This window comes from Microcaecilia unicolor, unplaced genomic scaffold (genome assembly GCF_901765095.1).
Source record: "Microcaecilia unicolor unplaced genomic scaffold, aMicUni1.1, whole genome shotgun sequence".
In the NCBI taxonomy this organism is placed as follows: domain Eukaryota; kingdom Metazoa; phylum Chordata; class Amphibia; order Gymnophiona; family Siphonopidae; genus Microcaecilia; species Microcaecilia unicolor.
Genome location: NW_021963725.1, coordinates 1,281 through 9,279, shown reverse-complemented (window position 1 = coordinate 9,279; position 7,999 = coordinate 1,281).

Here is a 7,999-nt window from a genome sequence, read left to right as displayed (position 1 = left end):
AGGTCCCCCTCGCCTGTCCCCGTCCTATCCATGCAAACGATTCCGAGATGTCCCAATCTCGTCTCTATTCCCATCCTCCCCCCTCTTCCCTCCCTTCTCATGCGCCCTGTGGAATGCCCACTCAGTCTGTAACAAACTGCCCTTCACCCACGATCTCTTTATCTCTCCGCTAACTTCAACTGCCTCTCGCCCTAACCGAAACATGGATCTCCCCGGAAGACTCGGGCCTCAGTCGCGGCCCTCGTCCATGGAGGTTATCTCTTCTCCCACGCTCCCCGCCCAGTTGGCCGCGGTGGAGGCGTTGGGCTACTACTCTCGCCCACCTGTAGTTTCCAACCCCTCCCCCTACCGCAGTCTCACTGCTTCTCATCCTTTGAAGCCCACTCCATCCGGCTATTCTACCCGCTGCCACTCAGAGTCGCAGTCATCTACCGCCCCCCCTGAAAATCCTTCTTTCCTTCCTCACCGACTTTGATGCGTGGCTCTCTTTCTTGAACCCTCATCTCCGTCCCTCATTCTCGGAGACTTTAACATTCACGTTGATGACCCATCCGACCTAACACTTCTAAGTTCCTCACCCTAACATCCTCCTTCAACCTCCAGCTGTGCTCCACCACCCCCACTCACCGTGACGGCCATTGTCGACCTAGTCCTCTCCTCCTCCGGCTCAGCCCTCCAATTTCCCACGCTTCTGCTCTCCCTCTCTCCGATCATCACCTGATCACATTCACACTTCTTCACCCCCCCCCCCCGCCCCCGTCCAACTTTAACCACCACCTCCAGGAATCTCCAGGCTATTGACCCCCCACTCTATCCTCCCCTCCCATCATGTCCTCCGAGGACTGTAGACAAAGTGGTCTCCGCTTACAATGCCGCTCTCACTCCTCTGCTTTGGACACCCTCGCTCCAACCACCTCCCGTCCCACAAAGCGTACTAGTCCCCAGCCTTGGCTGACCCCTTGCATCGGCTACCTTCGCTCCTGCACCCGATCTGCTGAACGCCTCTGGAGGAAATCTCGTATCCATTTAGACTTCCTTCACTACAATTTCATGCTATCCTCCTTCCATTCCTCCCTATTCCTTGTAAAACAGGACTATTACACCCAACTGACCAATTCTCTCAGCTCCAACCCTCGTCGTCTCTTCACCACCCTTAACTCCCTCAAAGTGCCCCCCCCCCCCCGTTCCCACTCCCCCTTCACTCTCTCCTCGATCACTGGCCGACTACTTCCGCGACAAGGTACAAAAGATCAACCTTGAGTTCACTACCAAGCCACCTCCTCTTCAGCCTGTAGCCCTATCCAACAACCAACCAACCATGGGCCTCTTTCTCCTCCTTTCCTGAGAACACTGAGGATGAACCTCCCGCCTTTTCTTTCCTCCTCGAAATGCACCACCTGTTCCTCCAATCCCATCCCCACCAACCTACTTAACACCATCTCCCATACTGTCACCCCCTCCATCTGTCGCATCCTTAACCTTTCTCTCTCCACTGCAAACTCGTCCCTGACACCTTCAAGCATGCCGTTGTCACACCTCTCCTAAAAAAACCATCACTTGACCCTACCTGCCTCTCCAACTACCGCCCCATCTCCCCCCTCCCCTTCCTCCCCAAAATACTTGAACGCGCCGTTCAGTCGCTGCCTTGATGTCATCCTAGATCCACTTCAATCCGGCTTTCGCCCTCTACACTCGACAGAAACAGCACTCTCTAAAGTCTGCAACGACCTGCTCCTCGCCAAATCCAGAGGCCACTATTCCATCCTCATCCTCCTCGATCATGATTTACTTCTTGCCACATTGTCCTCTTTTGGGTTCCAAGGCTCTGTCCTCTCCTGGTTCTCCTCCTATCTCTCCCACCGCACCTTCAGAGTACACTCTCATGGATCTTCCTCCACTCCCATCCCACTATCTGTTGGAGTTCCCCAGGGATCTGTCCTTGGACCCCTTCTCTTCTCAATCTACACCTCCTCCCTAGGCTCACTGATCTCATCTCATGGTTTTCAGTACCATCTTTATGCTGATGACACCCAGCTATATCTCTCCACACCAGATATCACCGCGGAGACCCAGGCCAAAGTATCGGCCTGCTTATCCGACATTGCTGCCTGGATGTCCAACCGCCACCTGAAGCTGAACATGTCCAAAACCGAGCTCCTCGTCTTTCCACCTAAACCACCTCTCCTCTTCCTCCACTCTCCATCTCAGTTGATAACACCTCATCCTCCCTGTCCCATCTGCCCGCAACCTCGGAGTCATATTCGACTCCTCCTCTCCTTCTCTGCGCATATCCAACAGACTGCCAAGACCTGTCTTCTTCCTCTTCAACATCAGCAAAATTCGCCCTTTCCTATCTGAGCACACCACACAAACTCTCGTCCACGCTCTCATTACCTCTCGCCTTGACTACTGCAACTTACTCCTCACCGGCCTCCCACTTAGCCATCTATCCCCCCTTCAATCCGTTCAGAACGCTGCCGCACGTCTTATATTCCGCCAGAACCGATATACTCACATCACCCCCTCTCCTCAAGTCACTTCACTGGCTTCCGATCAGATACCGCATACAATTCAAGATTCTCCTCCTTACCTACAAATGCACCCGGTCTGCAGCTCCTCACTACCTCTCTACCCTCATCTCCCCCTATGTTCCCGCCCGTAACCTCCGTTCACAGGACAAATCCCTTCTTTCAGTTCCCTTCTCCACCACTGCCAACTCCAGGCTCCGCTCATTCTGCCTTGCCTCAACCTTTGCCTGGAACAATCTTCCTCAACCCCTACGCCAAGCCCCCTCCCTTCCCATTTTCAAATCACTGCTTAAAACTCACCTCTTCAATGCTGCTTTCGGCACCTAACCTTTCGTGAAATATAGTATTCCCTATCAGACTGACTCTACACGTCTTTAGATTGTACACCTGTCTTTTAGATTGTAAGCTCCTTGAGCAGGGACTGTCCTTCCATGTTAAATTGTACAGCGCTGCGTAACCCTAGTAGCGCTTTAGAAATGTTAAGTAGTAGTAGTAGTAGGATATGGATGGAAAAACTTTGTTGGCTAAATTAAACAATTCTATGGTGCCTGAAAAAGGGGCAAGGCACAGAGAAAAACAAAGGAAGAGACCCGACCAAAGTCAGGGCCTAAAAGCTGCTCGATGATAACGGAAAAAAATAATAACACTTAAAACTGGGCAAAACGATTTTAAGGAAATTAAAGGAAGGGTAAAAAGGGTCCAATAAAAGCAGCCAAAAAAGAAGATGTAGAAAATAGCCGGAAGGCACAAAATCTCAAAAAAATGGGTGAGTGAGGAGAGGACAAAAAAAACAGCACCTTCTCGCGCAGAAAAAAAAAGAACTGAGGAGACCGCATTCACGCAACGGGCAGGAAGGAGCTCGCGCTCCACAAAGCTCTCTTTTACTATGGCAAATGCCAGACCGTGCAATGCAGACTGGTGTCACCCACTCGTAAAAAGACAGAAGCCTGCTTGTCCTCGGAGAACTGCTTTTACCACATTCTCTGGCAACGAATTCCAGAGTTTAATAATACACTGAATGAAGAAAAATTTTCTATGATTTGTTTTAAATGTATTACTTAATAGCTTCATTGCGTGCCCCCTAGTCTTAGTATTTTTGGAAAGAATGAACAAGCGATTAACGTCTACCCATTCTACTCCTCTCATTATTCTCTCCCTTCAGCCGTCTTTTCTCCAAGCTGAAGAGCTCTAGCCGCTATAGCCTTTCCTCATAGGGAAGTCATCCCATCCCCTTTATCCTTTTTGTTGCCCTTCTCTGTACTTTTTCTAATTCCACTATCCAGCTTATTTTCGAAAGAGATCACCGGCCATCTTCTGACATAAATCGGGAGATGGCCGGCGATTTCCTGAATCCGGCCAAATCAGTATAATCGAAAGCCGATTTTGGCCGGCGTCAACTGCTTTCCGTCGCGGAGCCGGTGAAAGTTCAAGGCAGGGTACAGAAGGCGGGACGGGGCCGGTCTACGAGATAGCCGGCTTCACCCGATAATGGAAAAAAGATGCCTGGCTCGAACAAGAATTTTGCCAGCTGGACTTGTTCCATTTATTTTTAGGACCAAGTGGCAAAAATGTGCCCCAATTGACCAGATGACCACCGGAGGGACTCAGGGATGTCCTCCCCTTACTCCCCCAGTGGTCACCAACCCCCTCCCACCCAAAAAATATTAAAAAAAAAAAATTTGTTGCCAGCCTGAAATGTCATACCCAGCTCCCTGATAGCAGTATGCAGGTCCCTGGAGCACTTTTAGTGGGTGCAGTGCACTTCAGGCAGGTGGACCCAGGCCCACTCCCCCCCCTACCTGTTACACTTGTGGTGGTACATGTTGAGCCCTCCAAACCCCCCCCCCAAAACCCACTATACCTATATGTTGGTGCCCCCCTTCACTCCTTAGGGCTATGGTAGTGGTGTAGAGTTGTGGGGGTGGATTTGGGTGGCTCAGCACACAAGGAAAGGGAGGTATGCACCTGGGAGCAATTTTTGAAATCCACTGCAGTGCCCCTAGGGTGCCCGGTTGGTGTCCTGGCATGTCAGGGGGGCAGTGCACTAGAAATGCTGGCCTCCCATGACCAAAAGGCTTGCATTTTGCCGGGTTTGAGATGGCCGGGCCCCGGTTTCCATTATGGCCAAAAACCAAACCCGGCCATCTCTAAACCCGGCGATCTCAACATTCGACCTAAATGTTGAGATTTAGCTGGTGCCAACCATATTATCGAAGGAAAAGATGGCAGGCCATCTTTTTCGATAATACGGTTGGCTCCACCCCTTTACGGCACCGGCCACATAGATGCGGTGACCAGAATTGCACACAGTAATCAAGGTGCGCTTGCACCATGGAGCAATACAAACGCATTATAATGTTCTCATTTTGTTTTTCATTCCTTTCCTAATACTTTCTAACATTCTATTTGCGTTCTTAGCTGCCACTGCACACTGAGCAGAGAATTTCAACGTATCATCAACGATGACATTTAGATCCCTTTCCTGGTCGGTGACTCCTAATGTGGAACCTTGAATCACGTAACTATAGTTTGGGTTCCTCTTTCCCACATGCATCACTCTGCACTTGCTCACATTAAATGTCATCTGCCATTTGGATGCCCAGTCTCCCAATCTCTTAAGGTCCTCTTGCGACTTAATTTTGAATAACTTTGTGTCATCAGCAAATTTAATTGCCTCACTAGTTATTCCCATTTCCAGATCATTTATAAATATGTTAAAAAGCAGCTGTCCCAGCACAGACACCTGGGAAACCCCACTATCTACTCTTCTCCAGTCACGATACACTAATGGTGTTATTTTCTTCTTTTTTTTCTCTCCTTTTTTTGTATATATCTGATGCAGTTTCCTTGATGTGGGCTTGGAAAATGTATTTGTGTGATTATTAGTGAGGATGTTGGTTCCTCTTTTTCTGTGTTATTTCTTTGAAAATGCTTTTCTATTTTGAAAAAAAATAAAAAATAAATTGGTTGACTGACAGATGACAGAGAGGGTGGTGATAAATGAAATTTGCTCGGAGGGAAGAAAGGTGAGTAGTGGAGTGCCTCTGGGATCTGTACAGGTGCCAATTCTGTTCCTTGTATTTGTGAGTGACATTGCTGATAGGTTAGAGGGAAAAAAACTGTGTCTTTATGCAGATGACACAAATATTTGCGACAGAGTGGACACCCTGGAAGGAATAGAAAACATGAGAAGAGATCTACAAATGTTAGAAGAATGGTCTAATGTTTGGCAGTTCAATTTAATGTGAAGAAGTGCAGAGTGATGCACTTGGGAAGAAAAAATCCAAAGAAGCTGTATGTGCTTGAGGGTGAGAAGCTGATTACATGGACCAGGAGACCTTGGGGTGGCAATGTCTGAGGATCACAAAGCTGTAAAACAATGTGACAAGGAAGTGGCCATAGCCAGAAGAATGCTGACCTGCACATAGAGAGGAATCAACAGAAGAAAAGGGAGGTGTTAATGCCCTTGTACAATTTGTTGACAAGGCCCCACTTGGAATACTGTGTTCAGTTCTTGAAGCCATAATTTAATAAGAACATAAAAAGACTTGAAGCGGTCCAGAGGAAGACGACAAAAATGATAACAGGACTGCACTGAGATACATATGCGAAGAGAAACTTGATGATCTGAATATGTACACCCTAGAGATAAAGGAGATATGATAGACGTTTAAATACAGAAGTTTAAATACTTGAACGGTATCAATCTACAAACAAACCTTTTCCAGAGACAGAGAAGCAGTAAAACTAGAGGACACAATTTAAGGTTGTGGGGTGGCAGACTTAAGAGTAACGTTAGGAAATATTTTTTCATAGAGAGGGTGGGGAATGCCTGGAATGCCCTCCCAATGGAGGTGGAGGAGAGAACAGTAACAGAAGTCAAAAAAGTGTGGGATAGACACAAAGGATCCGTTAATAGAAAGAGGATAGTAGTATAACAAAACTTAACACATCTACAGCTATAAGTTAATTTATGATAGGAAATATTGGTGCTTAAATGGCAGGTCCAGCAGTGGGGACGTAAGGCCAATGCTAGACAGATTATTACAGTCTGTGTCCCGTATACAGCAAGACAGATCAGGATGGGATGAAGTGGGATTCAACTGCAACTCCAGTAGATGGTAAGTAGGGCTAGTGCAGGACAGACTTTTTACGGTCTGGGCCCTGAAAATGGCAAGGATGGATCAGGATCAAGAATGCTTATTTTATGCCATATTCATATTGTATGCTATGAGTGCGAGTGCTGTATATCTCAGTGGGAGAGGAGGAAGAGATTGTAAAGAGGAACTTAGCAAGTAAAATGCTGTAATAATACTACTGGATGCTGGTTCAATGACGATTTGATAATGAATGTGATTGTTGGGCAGATCAGACGGACGAGGCAGGTCTATCTGCCGTCATTCACTACGTAGTTATTACCTTCCTTTACCTGCTGGCTATTCCTCTCCTTAGGCACCCAAGCATGCTGCTTTTGCTGTCGCCTTTCCTACTTGTTTGGCCATCTTACTTGACTTCCATATGTAATCCTTGGGTTTTCATCAGCCCAAATGCATTATCCTGTATATTCAGGATTAAATATTAGCTGCCAATTTCTGTACCATTCCTTCAGCTTTGTTAGATCCATCCTCCTGTTATTTATACATTCCAGGGTGTCTACCCTCTTACAGATTTTGGTATCATCTGCAAAAAGGCAAACCTTTCCTGGCAGCCTTTCTGCAATAACGCTTACAAAAAATGTTACAGGTAATAAATAGAAATAAAACAAAACATAGAAAAGAAAATAAGATGATACCTTTTTTATTAGACTAACAATACAATTTTTGATTAGCTTTTGAAGATAACCCTTCTTCATATCTGAAGAAGGGTTACCTTCGAAAGCTAATCAAAAAATGTAGAAGTATTGAAACAAGCAACGAAGTGAGAATTGTATATAACCCAAGGGAAGACACTTTGGATTATCCCTCAAATTCTATATAGTGCAACCTAAATGTCCCTCCACATCTAGTGCTCACTGATCCAACTTTCTGTTACCCAGTCAAAGAAAATTGATCTGATTTGTCTGCCAAGGCCTACCTCTAAGTAAGTTCATGTTGCCTCAGATCCTGTAATCCACTGGATTCCAAAAATCATAGTATCTTCTGCTTTAACAGCATTTCCATTGATGTACTATAGTTACCAGCCTCCTTTTTGAGTTCATTTTTGTAGAAAGGAACCACCCCCACCTATCTCCAGTCCACTGGGACCAATCTCAACTAACTAAGTAAATAAATAAATAAATAAATAAATCACTGTAAAGGCTTGACAGCAAAGCCAACAAAATTTCTCAAAAGGTTCCTTCAGTGTGCCATCTAGCCCCATCTCTTTATCTGCTTTTAGTTTAGCTAGATTCTCACAAACACAACCTTCTGAAAATCATTGAGGCTACCTCACTTCTATTCTTACTTGTATGTTTTCTGCAGTCACGCTCTCGG